We start from the raw sequence: 14,798 nt of genomic DNA, 5'->3' as shown, positions 1-14,798 counted from the left end.
GTGACCCCTCAGGGATTCTACTGACGTCCGACCTTCAGCGACATCTCTCTGGCAGTCGAGCCTCCACAGCATTCCCAAGTTCTGCCGACGGATAAATCCGCCACAGCTTGTGATGACAACTCTGCCCCCTTGATCGATGTCACCCCGTTCAACTACTCCAAAATTCTCGGGCGAAACACGCTCACCGGTTGTTTTCGTTATTAAATCCCTGTCGTTGAAGGAATTCTCCCTCGAGCCCCCTTTGAGGCGGTGGGAACCCTTAGTGACAGTTCGACAGCCAGAGAATTCGCAGGCCACTATTTTCCCCCTCCTACTCCTCTCGATCCGTGGCATCCTCTCGAGATTGGCCTCCGGGGCAGAAGCCCCGGTGGGAGAACCCCTCGAAGGGGCTCGGAAGACTGAAGGCGGCGGGGAGCCGACGGAGATGGTGAAGATTGGTGCGAAGAGTGCTTAGAGTCGAAAAGGGCACCGATGGACTGACTAAACTCTCAGGCAGAAGAAAGGTGTCGACTCTCAGGTGAAGTGAAGCCCCTGGAGGGAAGGAGGGGGCTTAAATAAGCGACGGGGCCTGGCGCAGTTATGGTGGTGGATATCCCTAAGTCCACCAGTGCCCGCCACGTGTCCCACTCATCGTGACGTAGGGCTAGCTGCTGGCGGGACCATTATGGAGTGGCGCTTAGGACTACGCTCCGATGGAAATTTCGAAAGGACTCTTCGGATCACCCTAATCGGAAAAAGACTCCAGCACGCGCACATTGAATGCCAAGATTTTCGAGGGCGGTCGTATGCAGAATTCAAGAAAACGACTTCGGCTGTGAAAATTTTTTTGTACTTCCTTCGTTCGAAACTCGAACTCGAAAGTAGGGAGACTGGTGTTGGGTATAAAATCCCCCCCCAGCCGAAGTTCGTGTCAGGAGTGACCCCTTAGGGATTCTACCCGCATCCAACCTTCGACGACATCTCTCTGACGGCTGAGCCTCCGCAGCATTCCCAAGTTCTGTCGATGGATAAACCCCCACCAGCGTCGACCAAATTCTTCACGACGGACGGACTCCTACGGGAGTCAGACTTCGTCCCTGACTCCGACTACAGGAAGACTTCATCTGGACTCCTACGGGAGCCGGACTTCATCCCCGACTCCGACTGCAGGAAGACTTCATCCAGACTCCTACGGGAGCCGAACTTCGTCCCCGACTCCGACTTCAGGAAGACTTCGTCTGGACTCCTACGGGAGCCGGACTTCATCCCCGACTCCGACTGCAGGAAGATCTCATCCGGACTCCTACGGGAGCCGGACTTCATCCCCAACTCCGACTGCAGGAAGTCTTCATCCGGACTCCTACAGAAATCGAACTTCATCTACAGAAAGCCTCTGACTGGGCTCCTACAGCAAATGACCCTCGCCTATAGTACTAACGCTCAAGGCACCCAACGGTAGACAGCCCGCCAGCAACATCCGAGCTCCTTTCAGATGGATAGCCACCTCTCTCCGCCATGTGCTTCAACCGAGCTTCGACCGACAGGCTTGGACTCCCTGACAGACCACAGTAATGGCCACGACTCTGCTCCACCTCCTGCGATGGATTCTATGCGGCTCCACCACTCCTCGTAACAGGCTCCACATGGCAGGCCGCAGTAATGGCCACGATTCTGCTCTACTTCCTGCGATGGATTCTGCACGGCTCCACCACTCTCTGGCGAGTCGCGACAACGGACGCCGCTCCACTCTCCGCAACAGACTTCACGTGGCGAGCCATGGTGATAGCCATGACTCCACCCCATTACTCTTCATAATAAACTCCTCCTGGCCCCGAGCGACCAACTACTAGGCAGTTACAAACGTCACTATCAATCTGTTGCTCCCACCACCTATAAAAAGGGGGCCCCAGATACGTTATTCTCTAAGCTCTAATTTCTATCTCAAAACTCTGCTAAAATTTTTGTTCGAGCACTCCATTCTTGTTGAGACAGAGAACTGACTTGAGCATCGGAGGGTCTTGCCGGAGCACCCCCAACTCTGGTTTAGACTTCCTTTGCAGGTCCCGACGGCGACCGCGACTCCCTCGACTCCAGCTTCTCCGATGCAGGTGGATTTTTGCACCAACATCATGTTTTATGAAATTGTCTTAGGATCTTTAAATCACAAACTTAGATCCTAAAAAATCACTTAATTCTTTTAATTAAGTTCATGGCTGAGGGTTGGGGTTCGACATTTTGAAAACTATTTTCAATTTTTGAAAAATTTAATACAATCTAGTGTTGTTTCACTAAATAGGTTGACTCATTTCAAAAATAGATCGGCTTATTTCACTAACAAATACTAATTGTAGGTTAAAATAATTAAATTCAACCAACTTTTTAGTCGAGCTGGCATGCTGGTCGAGCCGGCCCGATCAACAAATAGAACCTTCGCAAGATCCTATTCTTGACTGATTTTAATCTATGTACATTACATAAAAATTCATGAAATAAAATAGATCTAATCTAAAATATTCATGATAAGATTTATTTAAACTCTATTAAATTTTTTAGATCGCAATGTACCAGGACAACCTTTGCACTGTAAGGGGTAAACCTTACAGTAGGACAACCTACAGTCCATGCGATCCTTATTTTATTTTCAAATTTATTTTAATGCAATTATGACATGTTATAGGTCCTAATTATAGGGTTTAATAATTTGATTACATGTATTTGTAGATTAAATTATTTAATTTACATGTTTCGCTGTGCTATATTTCAAAAATATTTTGAAATTCATGCATGAAACCCTGCACCTTTTTCAACAGTTTATAACATGTTCATAAAAGAACCTAGATGCTCTGATACCACTTTCCAAAATTAGCCAAATCACTTTCTATATTGAATCAAATCAAATCTGATTCAAATATCTAGAATAAGTGGTGTGAGATAACATTCTTTGGATGTGGATATCATAGAAAAATATCTAAAAATTAATTAGTGGGCGTGGGCTTGAGAATTTTTAGGTGGCGCAAGAGAAGAGATGGAGTCCTAGTCTAACTAAGATTCTTATGTAGATTAGGTCAAACACTTTGAACCCAATCTAAATTAATTACAATCTAATTAATGATGATCCTAGTCTAACTAGGAGTCTAATTAGATAAAATCATATTTAATTTTGATTTAAATCTTAACTTAATTAGGAATTAGGTGCATACAAGTCCTAGTCAAATAGGGACTTGTTCTCCCTTGCAATTGGCTTATCCAATAAACTAATTAAACTTAATCTAATTAAATCCAAACTAATTCTAATTGAATCAAATTCAATTAGACTTGATCTCAGCCCTGTTGCTCAATTAGATTGAGCCATTTAGCAATTCAATTGCTAATTGATCCTCCTGCAACACTTACATTAGGTCAAACATCAATCACATTGATCGTTTAACCTTAAAATAATTCTCAATCATCGATTAACCATCTGATTAGATTACAATCTCTTATATATGTGACCCTATAGGTTTGAACCTAAGCTAGTAGCATAGGAATCAATTTTTGTACCAGTCAAAGCAACCATCTAGCAATGATTTTCGACATCCAGATAGGTCGAATGTATGGAAAGCAACATTCTAAGAACCCTGATCCATGATTATCGTATAATTCATCCTTTTGATCAATAATGCTCAAGACGACTTCGAGTATGCTGTCAACACTCATATAAGTCATCTTTGTTGTGTCTCAAAATTTTACAAATCTCATGACTCTTCACGAGGATTATCCAGGCCTAGGTTTTGCTAAATTGAAACACAGTGAGACATTCTCTTTCTGAAGTTAATCAGGAGTGGTCAATCCCATCTTGACTCACACACCGACTTCATAAGTATTTGACTGTACCCAAAAACCTTTCAAACTTATATTAAAAATACAGGCAGTCCAGCACTAAAGCACAGTGAGTTGCTTGCAAGTCACCATGGTGATCTCAGATCGGAGGGACACTTATACCCATTGGCCTTAGCTAACTACTCTTGATAGTAGAGTATTACATTGATCATGTTCAATATAGATGTACTCTTACATCTCACTTGGATGCCATGCCAGTGTCTCCACACCACTTGGTTACGAGGACAACCAACGCATATGACATACAGTGACTTACACTTGATAAGTTATCGTTCTTGTTAATAACTTATCATTTGATCGTGAACAATTTAAGAACCATCTGATAAATCCTCCTTTATCAATTGATTGTGGTTCTAAGGACTTCATCATAATTTAGGAGTTCATTTAAGGAAGATAGAACTTTTACAATGAACCTGCCAAATAATTATTATTATTAGATAATTCATATATTAATTCCAATCATCTACCACTTAGATGATTGGCTTTAGGATATATTTTCCAACACCATATGTGTACAAAAAGGTCAGTAGAAGTACTGTCACATTCTTTGTATTGTATGTGGATGATATCCTCCTGATTGAGAATGATATTCCTATGCTGACATCAGTCAAAGTATGGTTATCAAAAGAATTCATTATGAAAGACCTAAGAGAAGCTTCCTACATTCTTGGTATAAAGATCTATAGAGATAGATCTAAGAGAATGATAGGACTCTCATAGTATATGCACATAGAGGCGGTGCTGAAGAGATTCAGCATGAAAAACTTCAAGAGGAATCTTTTATCCCTCAGACATAGCATTCATCTCTCCAAGAAGATGTGCCCGGATACACATGAGGAGATCCAGCGCATGAGCAAGATCTCTTATACTTCGGCAATAGAGAGTTTTATGTATGCCATGTTATGCACACACCCTGATATAGCATTAGCCGTGAGTGTCACGAGTAGATATAAGTGAAAGGAATATATCCTACAAGTCAATCAAAATTTATATTTTGATGGATTTTCCTTGTAATCTTTCAGACTCATGTATTGACTCTTTAAATAATAAAAGATATTTTTTGTTATATGCCGCATCTTACTTTTATAATGATTATGATGAACTCCATAAATCAAGATAATGGATTTAGGGTTATGATGAGATCATACCTATAAGACCTAAAATCCTAAAAATCTTAATTTAGAATATTCCTAGTTATAGGAGTACTTTTAAGGGGATCAATGTTCTGGATAGACTAGCGCTTCCTATGTATGCTCGATGGAAAGGGTGGCTGATCTCATATGCCACTTATGTGAGACACTAATACAAAAAAGTGGGTGCTCATTAAAGAATGAGTTCACTGAATTGATCTGACTTAAGAAACATCTTATAGAATTTACTTACCCGTCAAAAGATATTTTTATATAGTGGGAGTTGCGCATATAATCCTTTGACCTGAGACTACCATAGAACCTTATATACATGAATCCATATTTTTTGGTTCATACTCATTCATGACTTAGTCATGTACGGGGTATTCTGGATATGGTAGAATGTGTATAGAAATTGTGAGTATGTCAACATGGAATCGATCACTCCTGGTATAAAGAGATCACTTCCTACTTGCTCTGATCGATTGATGATTTAGGAAGCCTTTGATCAAAGTAGAATGAAAATTAGAAAGAGTTTTTAATATTTCATTAATTGAATCATCATATAAGATTGAGAGAAATATGAGTATGATATTGGATTTGACATCATTCCATATCCAGAGTCATATTCGAGGTGCAGGGAGATCACAGGATCAAATTACACGGCAACTTTCCATTGAAGGATATTTTTAGTATTTTTACTAAAAATTTATATTTTTTAGATAGACATGATATATTGCTAGATGTCAATCTTGTCTTATGGGTTTGATTGAATTAAAGAGTTTAATTCGATCATCAATTAGAAAGAGTTCTAATTGTTCAAATCGGGTTAGTTTGATTGGATCTAGATCGGTTAGATTAAATTCTAATCAAATCAAATCGACTTGCACTCAGACCCATTGCTAGCTAGATGTGGAACTCAATGGATTACACATAAAGAAAATTGATCAGGGGTCTAATTGGATTAGATTATATTTGCAAAATTGACATGTTAGCATATGTTGCAAAAACTAGCTTCCTATTTCAAATCGGGTTCGGAATTGATTCCAGATTTGGCTAATTAAGGCCAAATTAATTCAAACTAATTTTGGATTTGAGTTGGGTTAGCCTTAGCTATATGTATCAAAAATTTATAGCCAGAAAATAAAGTCTCTATGAGTCAAAAAATTTTCTTGTGCATGGGTGCAGTTTTTGTGCGCAGAAATAGCTTTCACGTCCCATGAAATGGGATGCCTCATCCTTGAGCTTATCTAATATTCCATGATAAAATAAATTTTTTGGATGATTTCTAACTTAATTTTAAGCATAAAAAATTTTTTTAAAGTTAAAATTCTTTCTGGTTTAAACATAAAAATTTATTGAAGTTGAAAATCTTATCAGTCTGATCCATGCGCTTGACCAAGAGTCCAACTTGTGAAGGACTCTAACCCATTTGTCATGCCACTTCTTAATCTAATATTTTTTTCATGCCATTTTGATGTTAGCACTTTCATTTTTGGCCATTGGATGGATAAAATTACACTAATGGGTGGTCGAGAAAATTTATGCTATGGGAAGCTGCGTGACGCATCAGAGAATCATCAAGAAAAATATTCTAAAAAATCTTTCTACGCGAAGCATCTCTTGGATTTTTTCTTGATGATTTTCATGTGTCAAAATCTTTTAGATGGGTATGAGAATTAATCAGGAGGTGTAAGATTTTTTGATAGATGCGAGATGATGCATGGAAGGGGCACGAATAATTCCCGAAGGCAACCCGTCGCTAAGTATTTAGGGGGGGTGCGCCAGGGGAGTGGATTAATTCAGATTTCTAATTTCTCCTTTCTTTCTAACATCATTTTCCTATTGTTCAATTAGTCTCTTCCTTCTCTTATTAGGACAAGTCCAAAAATTATAAGGACAAGTCTAATTTTAGGACAAGAGTCTAGGAAGAGAATTAAAGAAGACAAAGAGAGAAGAAAGGTACGGATAGGAAGGCAAGGAGAAGAGGAAGAGGGTCTTGAGGTCCTGGTGTCCAAAAAAATTCTCAGAATGAGAATTTTAGAGGAAGAATCATCTCAAGGAGTTGGTGTCTTAATCATAGCCTTGTGTGGATCACCGTTGGAGGGCGAATAATTGGGCGCCTGGTGGAGGTTCTGTCGGAATTTGGATTAAGCGCTATAGGTATTCTTCTATAGCTTGAATTTAATTTTAAATATATGTTATATATGATTGTTAATCATCAAAGAGATACTGGTTTAAGGTTTTTATATTTAAAATTTTTTAATTTAAATTTTGAAATTCATTATGCTTCTGCTGTGCATGCACACCCTAAAACCCTATAGTGGTATTAGAGCCAGCCTTGTTTGGTTCAATCATATATACATAATGTTTGTGTGATGCATAGTATGATTTATACTATAAAATAATTTATATCTTCTATTATGCTTTCATATGATGATATGAAATGATGCATATATGATTCACCACTTCATCATCTTGACATAAGGTTGTCTTAGCATAATAGGGTTATGCTGCAAGGTTGTCCTAGGATGATGAATGTTCATATGTTACACTTGCACATATAGAATATTTTAATGTTGATACACAAATTGGCATTATATAGTTAGAATGTGCATGAGACCAAATAAAAGCCCTCATTAAAAATTATATTAAGTGGTAGTGATATGCAACTATGGGTTAACCAATTTTTGATCAATTGATCAATTGGTGTCTAAAAAAGTACTATAAATGGTTCTTTAATTGATTCCATTGTCTAACCTAGCCATTTTATTGATGTCTAAGAAAAGTAACGGGAGGACCCCCACCTTACTTATCTGGCTAATTTGATTAAGCGATCTTGATATTGAAAAATCCTAATATTGAAAACACTACTAAGGGCCTTCCTTCATGCTAGATTAATGTTACATCATGAACTATGACTTGTTTATTGTGTTAACACAAGGCTTGTCACAAGGATTGATATAACATAATTCTAGTGCATAGAAGATACTTACGATAATTTTGAATATACTACTTTATTGTGTTAACACAAGGGCAGTTATATTAGAATTTGACTATATTAAAATGAAGGATCTAACTTAACTAAAATATTATAGCTTGTTGTGTTAACACAAGGTTAATAATGTCTTAGAGGCCAAGATATGATATTGAGAATTGCATGAGATGCAATTGAAAAAAGTTTTCTACCTATGACTCATAAGGGTTTGTTGTATTAACACAAGATCATTATGAAGAATTAGGGCCTCAATTCCACTAAGATAAATATGAAATATATCTCGTTCATCATAGTAGAGGGTAATGATGTTCGATAAAATAGTAAAGAGACATAATTAAATATAAAGATTTTATTTAATTGTATGAGTCAACATGAGTTATTTGCTTATATAATGTTCTTTAATTATTGTAAATTAAATTCTACAAATGGCATCTTCACTATCATTGCAAAAAATTTTAGATTTCAACAAGTTGACCAGTCTCAATTATGTAGACTGGTTGAGAAATTTAAAGATCACACTCACTCAGGAGAAGCTCTCCTATATTTTTGATGTCCCTGAACCATAAGAGATTGAGGATGATGCCACAGAGGAGGAGGTATCCACATACAGGATGTGGAAGAATGATAGTTTGACTGTCAAGTATATCATACTGGCCTCTATGAGCAATGAGTTGCAGAGGCAGCATGAGAGCATGGATACTCAATTCATACTCCTCAATCTTAAAGAGTTGTATAAAGAACAGAGTAGGACTGCTAGATATGAGATATCTAAATAGTTATTCCGTATTAGAATAACTGAGGGATCATTCATACAAGACCATGTCCTGAAGGTCATTGATATGATTACTAGATTGGATCAACTAAGTTTTGTGATGGATGGAGAATTAAGTCAGAATTTGATCCTGCAATCTCTCCCCGAGTCATTCACTCAGTTTGTCGTGAACTATCACATGAACAAATTGAATACCTCCTTGCTTGAGCTATTGAATATGCTTAAGACAGTTGAGAGCTATATTAAGAAAGAAAAGGCTCCACTTCTTCTTGTGAGTAAAATCTCTAAGAAGAAGTCAGGTTTTAAGGGTTCAAAGAAAGCACTAAATCCTAAGGGTGGTAAGATGAAGAAGAAGGAGAAGAAAGTCTCAGGATAGGGTACCTACTTTCACTGCAGCAAGACAGGATACTGGAAAAGAAATTGCAAGTTATATCTTGCAACTGTAAAGGCTAGAGCAAGCGACACATCAAAAGGTATGTATGAGATACATATAATTTTGTCACTAAGTTCTTCCAATTCAGACTCTTGGGTATTGGATACCGCCTGTGATTCTCATATCTGCAAATCATTGCAGGGGCTGCAGAACATTAGAGTATTGAAGAAGGGTGATTTTGAGCTCTACGGCACTAGAGGAAAGTCCATCCAAACAGAGGCTGTGGGGATATATATGTTAAAGTTATTGTCTGAGAAGATCTTAGAGCTAGAAAACTATTATTATATGCCTAAGATCATTAGAAATATTATTTTTGTACCGTTGCTTTTGCAATGAGGTTATGAAATAAATGGAAAGAGCAATAGTTGCTTAATTTCTTTTTTTAATAAATTTTTTTGTCATGGCATTATTAATAATGGTCTTTTGATTCTATCTAATGATAATATTTTTCATATTGATGAAAGTAAAAAGCGAAAGAGAGAAGAGTTGAATAATACTTTACTTTAGCATTGTCGATTTGGTCATAAAAGTGAGACAAGGATGAACAAGTTATATAAAGAAGAGTTTTTTGATCCTTATGATTATGAATCATTAGGTACTTGTGAATCTTGTCTTATGAGAAAAATGAAGGAAAAATTGCCTTTTTCCTGTGTAGGATCTTCCAGATTTCACCAAATCTGGAGTGGAATAAATTTTATTTTTTATCCTATGCTATTTTAGATCTAATATATATTAGATCTAATTTTATTATCTGATATTTAAAATCTAAAATTAAATCTAAAAGTATGAGAAATATAGACATACCTCAAGGATAATCTAATTACCCTGTAGATGATCGCAGCACTGCCTGAGGTTCTGATGTAGCCACATAAGCACCTGGCCTCTACCAGTATCCACTCAGGTAGGATCTAGAACATCATCTCCTCATGATTCTATGCTCCAAAAATCAGATCAATATCTAATTTGGAAGTACTTTAGAACTCCTTCTGAAGTTGGAGCAGCAGCCTGTCGAAGATGTCCTGCAGCCTTCTGTTCCAGGCATCACCACGCCTTGTACCTTTGCCAGATGAACGTCCAACTTCTTGGAGGTGAAGAGAGGATAAAGGAGAGCAGGGTAGATATGGAGAAGAGGGGAGGGGGCAGCAGCTAATAGGTTTTTTGCATAAAATAAATTCTATCTCGAAACCCTAGGTGCAGCAGGGTTTATATAGATCCTGTATGCTGCGCAGTGCCACATCATTCGACCAATCAAAAAATTCCAATAAATTCTGAAAAAATTTTGATTGGTGGAGTGATATCATTTGATCACATCAGATAAGAATCTCCATGCTCTCTCCTATGTTGGCACCAACATTGGATAAGCACAAATAAGGTGGCGCCAAAGAGTCCAAGTTTATCAGGACTCTTTGGTTCTTATCCATTTGGGGCACCCACTTAAATGCAATTGAGCTCATGCCATAATCTGATTATGGCACCCAATTTGAAGTGGTTTGGACATATGAACACTCCACAAAAATCCTCCAATGAATCCTCTTCAGTTTAATATCCATATGTCAACTTTTGATAGATGTCCTAAAATGAAATTGGCAGGTGCTAGAAATTAGCAGGTGTTGTCTTAAATTCATCTCATGAATTAAGACAAGCTTTTTCTAAGCTGGACAAGCTTCAATTAGACTGAGAGAAACCTTTCCAAGGTTCTCTAGATGAGCTAGATCATATTTGGCTCAGTAGAGACAGAAAAGATTACACGAGAAAAAAGTTAGGCTCAATCGAGTGCTAGCACGATTTCCTTGAACCAAATTGGATCTTATCCAAATCAATTGGGGTAGCCCAATTGATGACATCCAAACCCTAACCCTTATTTGTGTGACCCAGTTAGGTTCAATTCTGTATGGTAATGAGATATGTCATGATCTCATCATCGACATCATCAAAACTTCTTTTGATGGACCAGAACTCTTCTGATTCAGACAATTAGAATGATCGATCATCAAAATTATTCTAATTGCTCCCAAAATCTACCAGTGACACCTAGCAGTATATGGTGGCAACCCATCAGAACTGAAGATGAACCTCTTGGTGCAGCTACCTGTGTGATTGAGTTCCTCTATCATGAGTCCCGACTGAATTAGGGTTAAGGTGAACTCGTCAAACCCAACATCAGTCATATGAATCAATCGATCAATCCGAGTCTGATGTGAAACCCAATGGAAAACTTTTTTCTATTATTTCACTCTACCATGGCCATGGGCTTAAGGACTCAATCTTTCGATCATCATAGGACTACTCCTCTCATCTACCAAAGTTGATAGATCTCATCTTGGTACGATCTGGTTCCTACAATGGATATGCTACAACCAACATACACCTCAGGGTTTTGAATGGCTAGGAGATCGAGTTATGGTATAGTCAAACTATAACACACTCAAGGTGAACCATCAATGCACCTCAGGTCAAAGAACTAGACACACAACTGCAGCATCGAGCTAGTCATCGATGAGAAGGTAGACTTCCTTATGACTGCTCGAGGTGGTCACGCTCAATACTCTCGTTCTCAACGAATATCTGTACTCTCGCTCTGGTATCTCCACACTGTAGACTCAAGACTCATCTACCCTAAGAAACCGATCGTACACCAACCTTCCAGATCAATCACCATCCTCGTGACGATCCTATGGTCAGGAGCAGTTTATGAGTTAGTTATGTAAATTCATGCCTTAAATTTTCAACTCTTGAAAATATGAATTTACATTCCCACTAACTCAAAGGATGTATCACAGACACAATGTATACAATGTGATAGAAGAATAACCCTTTTATTCATTTATAGTCAAAATTATAAATTTGCCCTTAGTTCTGTATAGGAATGTGTCAGCCGATCTGGCATCTAGGGCACACATCTAACAAACTCCCACTTGACCTAATGCCAATTGACTACATATCTAAGTCCCATCTTCTCAAGGTGGGCTTCGATCTTCTGTTGGCCTAATGGCTTAGTCAGTGGGTCTGCCACATTGTCTGTGGAGTCGACTCTCTTGACCTCAATATAACCTTTTTCGAGATAATCACGGATCAGATGGAATCGCCCGCTCGATGTGCTTGGATTTCTCGTGAGACCTTGGCTCCTTAGCTAGGGCTATGGTGCCATTATTGTCGCAGTAAAGAGGGATGGCATCCGATGACATCACTCCAAGCACTGCGGCAAACTTCTTATACCAGAATGCCTCCTTTGCAGCTTTCGATGCAGCAATATACTCTGCCTCCATTGTGGAATCTGCAATTACCGTTTGCTTGGAACTCTTCCAGCTAACTGTGCCATCATTGCAAATGAACAGACTCCCAGATGTCGACTTTTGATCATCTATATTAGACATAAAGTCTGAGTCTGTAAATCCTTGAATCTGAGGTTCTCCATTCTCAAAGACTAGAAACATATCCTTAGTCCTTCTCAAGTACTTAAGGATACATTTCACAGAAGTCCAGTGCTCTTCGCCTGGATTCGACTGATATCTGCTTGTGACACTCACAGCATGGGCTATATCAGGTTATGTACATAGCATGGCATACATGAGGCTCCCTATTATCAAAGCATAAGGGATCTTGCTCATGCATTCAATCTCCTCAGGTGTGCTAGGGCACATTTTTTTGGAGAGATGAATGCCATGTCTAAAAGGCAATAAACCTCTTTTGGAGTTATCCATGCTAAACCTTTTTAGCACCTTCTCTATGTACATCTTCAATGAAAGTCCCAGCATCCTATTTGGTCTATCTCTATAGACCTTAATACCCAGTATAAAGGATGCCTCTCCTAGATTTTTCATGGAGAACTCCTTAGACAACCATACTTTGACTGAGGTCAACATGGGAATGTCATTCCCAATTAGGAGGATGTCATCCACGTACAATACGAGGAAGACAACTTTGCTCCCACTGACTTTTTTGAACATACATGGTTCCTCCTCGTTCTTGATGAAACCAAATATTTTGATCACATCATTGAAATGAGTATTCCAACTCCGAGATGCTTGCTTAAGTCCATAAATGGATCTTTGCATTTTGCAGACCTTGTGATCATCATCACTGGATGTGAAACCAAGCAGCTGTTCCATATAGATATCTTCCTCAAGATATCCATTTAAGAATGTCATTTTCATGTCCATCTGCCATATTTCATAATCGAAATAGGCTGCAACAGCAAGCAATGTGCGGATGGATTTTAGCATGGCTATGGGCGAGAAGGTATCCTGATAGTCAATGCCTTCACGCTGACATAACCTTTCGCTACGAGCCTAGCCTTGAATGTCTCCACATTCCCATCTGCACCTATCTTTCTCTTGAAGATCCATTTACACCCAATAGGTACAATACCTTTAGGTGGATCTACCAAGGTCTAGACTTGGTTTGAGTGCATCGAATCAATTTCTGATCTCATTGCCTCTAACCATTTCTCAGAGTCGATCTGATATTGCCTCATCATAGGTCTTGGGATCATCACCATGAATCCCATTTCCCGTGAGGAACATTTTCTCTACATCCTCTTGTATGGTACCTAAGTACCTTTCAAGAGGACGAAAAACCCTAGTCGATCTACGAGGTTGAAGAGGTTGTGTTAGGACTGGTTCTGATTGATTAGGTTCCTCAGGTTCTTTAGCTCGTTGCTCTTGGGAGACATTCTCCTTGAGCTTAATTATTCTTCCGATGCCACCATCTTGAATAAACTATTTTTTAAAAAAATAACATTTCAACTCACAATTACATTGTGGTCTTCCGAAATATAAAAATAATATCCTAATGACTCTTTAAGATATCCTATGAACTGAGCTCTAAAAGACCTGAACTCTAACTTGTCCGTCTGCTGTCTCTTGACATGAGCCGGACAACCTCAAATTCTGAGATGATTCAGACTTGGCTTCTTACCATGCCATATCTCATACGGTGTGGTAGGAACGATTTTAGAGGAAACCCTATTCAATACATAAATTACTATCATGAGACAATGTCCCCAAAGAAATTCTGGGAGGTCTGTGAAGCTCATCATGGAATGGACCATATCTAATAGGGTTCGATTTCTCCATTTTAAAACCCCATTGAGTTGAGGCATTCCAAGTGGAGTCCATTGAGAGACTATACCATTATCTTTAAGATAGTTTAGGAATTTTCGACTAAGGTATTCACCTCCTCGATCTGATCGAAGAACCTTAATGGACTTTTCTATTTGTTTTTCTACCTCATGTCTGAATTCTTTGAACCTTTCAAAGGCTTCAAACTTGTGTTTCATAAAAAATACATACCCGTACCTAGACATATCATCGGTAAAGGTAATGAAGTAGACAAAGTTGCCTCTAGCCGGCACATCAAATGGGCCGCACACATCTGTATGTACTAGGGCAAGTAGGTCTGTGGTCCTTTCCCCATGTCCCACAAAAGGGAGCTTGGTCATTTTGCCTTGAAAGCATAATTCACAAACTGGATATGACTCGAAAGTCAACGGACTCGGTAGCCCAGATTTCTCCAATTTGTTAACCCTGTCTTCCGCTATATGACCTAGCCTTAGGTGCCACAGATACTTATCATTTAGATTATCTCTAGGTCTTTTAATTCCTATGG

The sequence above is a fragment of the Elaeis guineensis genome, chromosome 6, assembly GCF_000442705.2.
Source record: "Elaeis guineensis isolate ETL-2024a chromosome 6, EG11, whole genome shotgun sequence".
Lineage (NCBI taxonomy): Eukaryota > Viridiplantae > Streptophyta > Magnoliopsida > Arecales > Arecaceae > Elaeis > Elaeis guineensis.
This window is presented reverse-complemented; position numbering follows the sequence as displayed.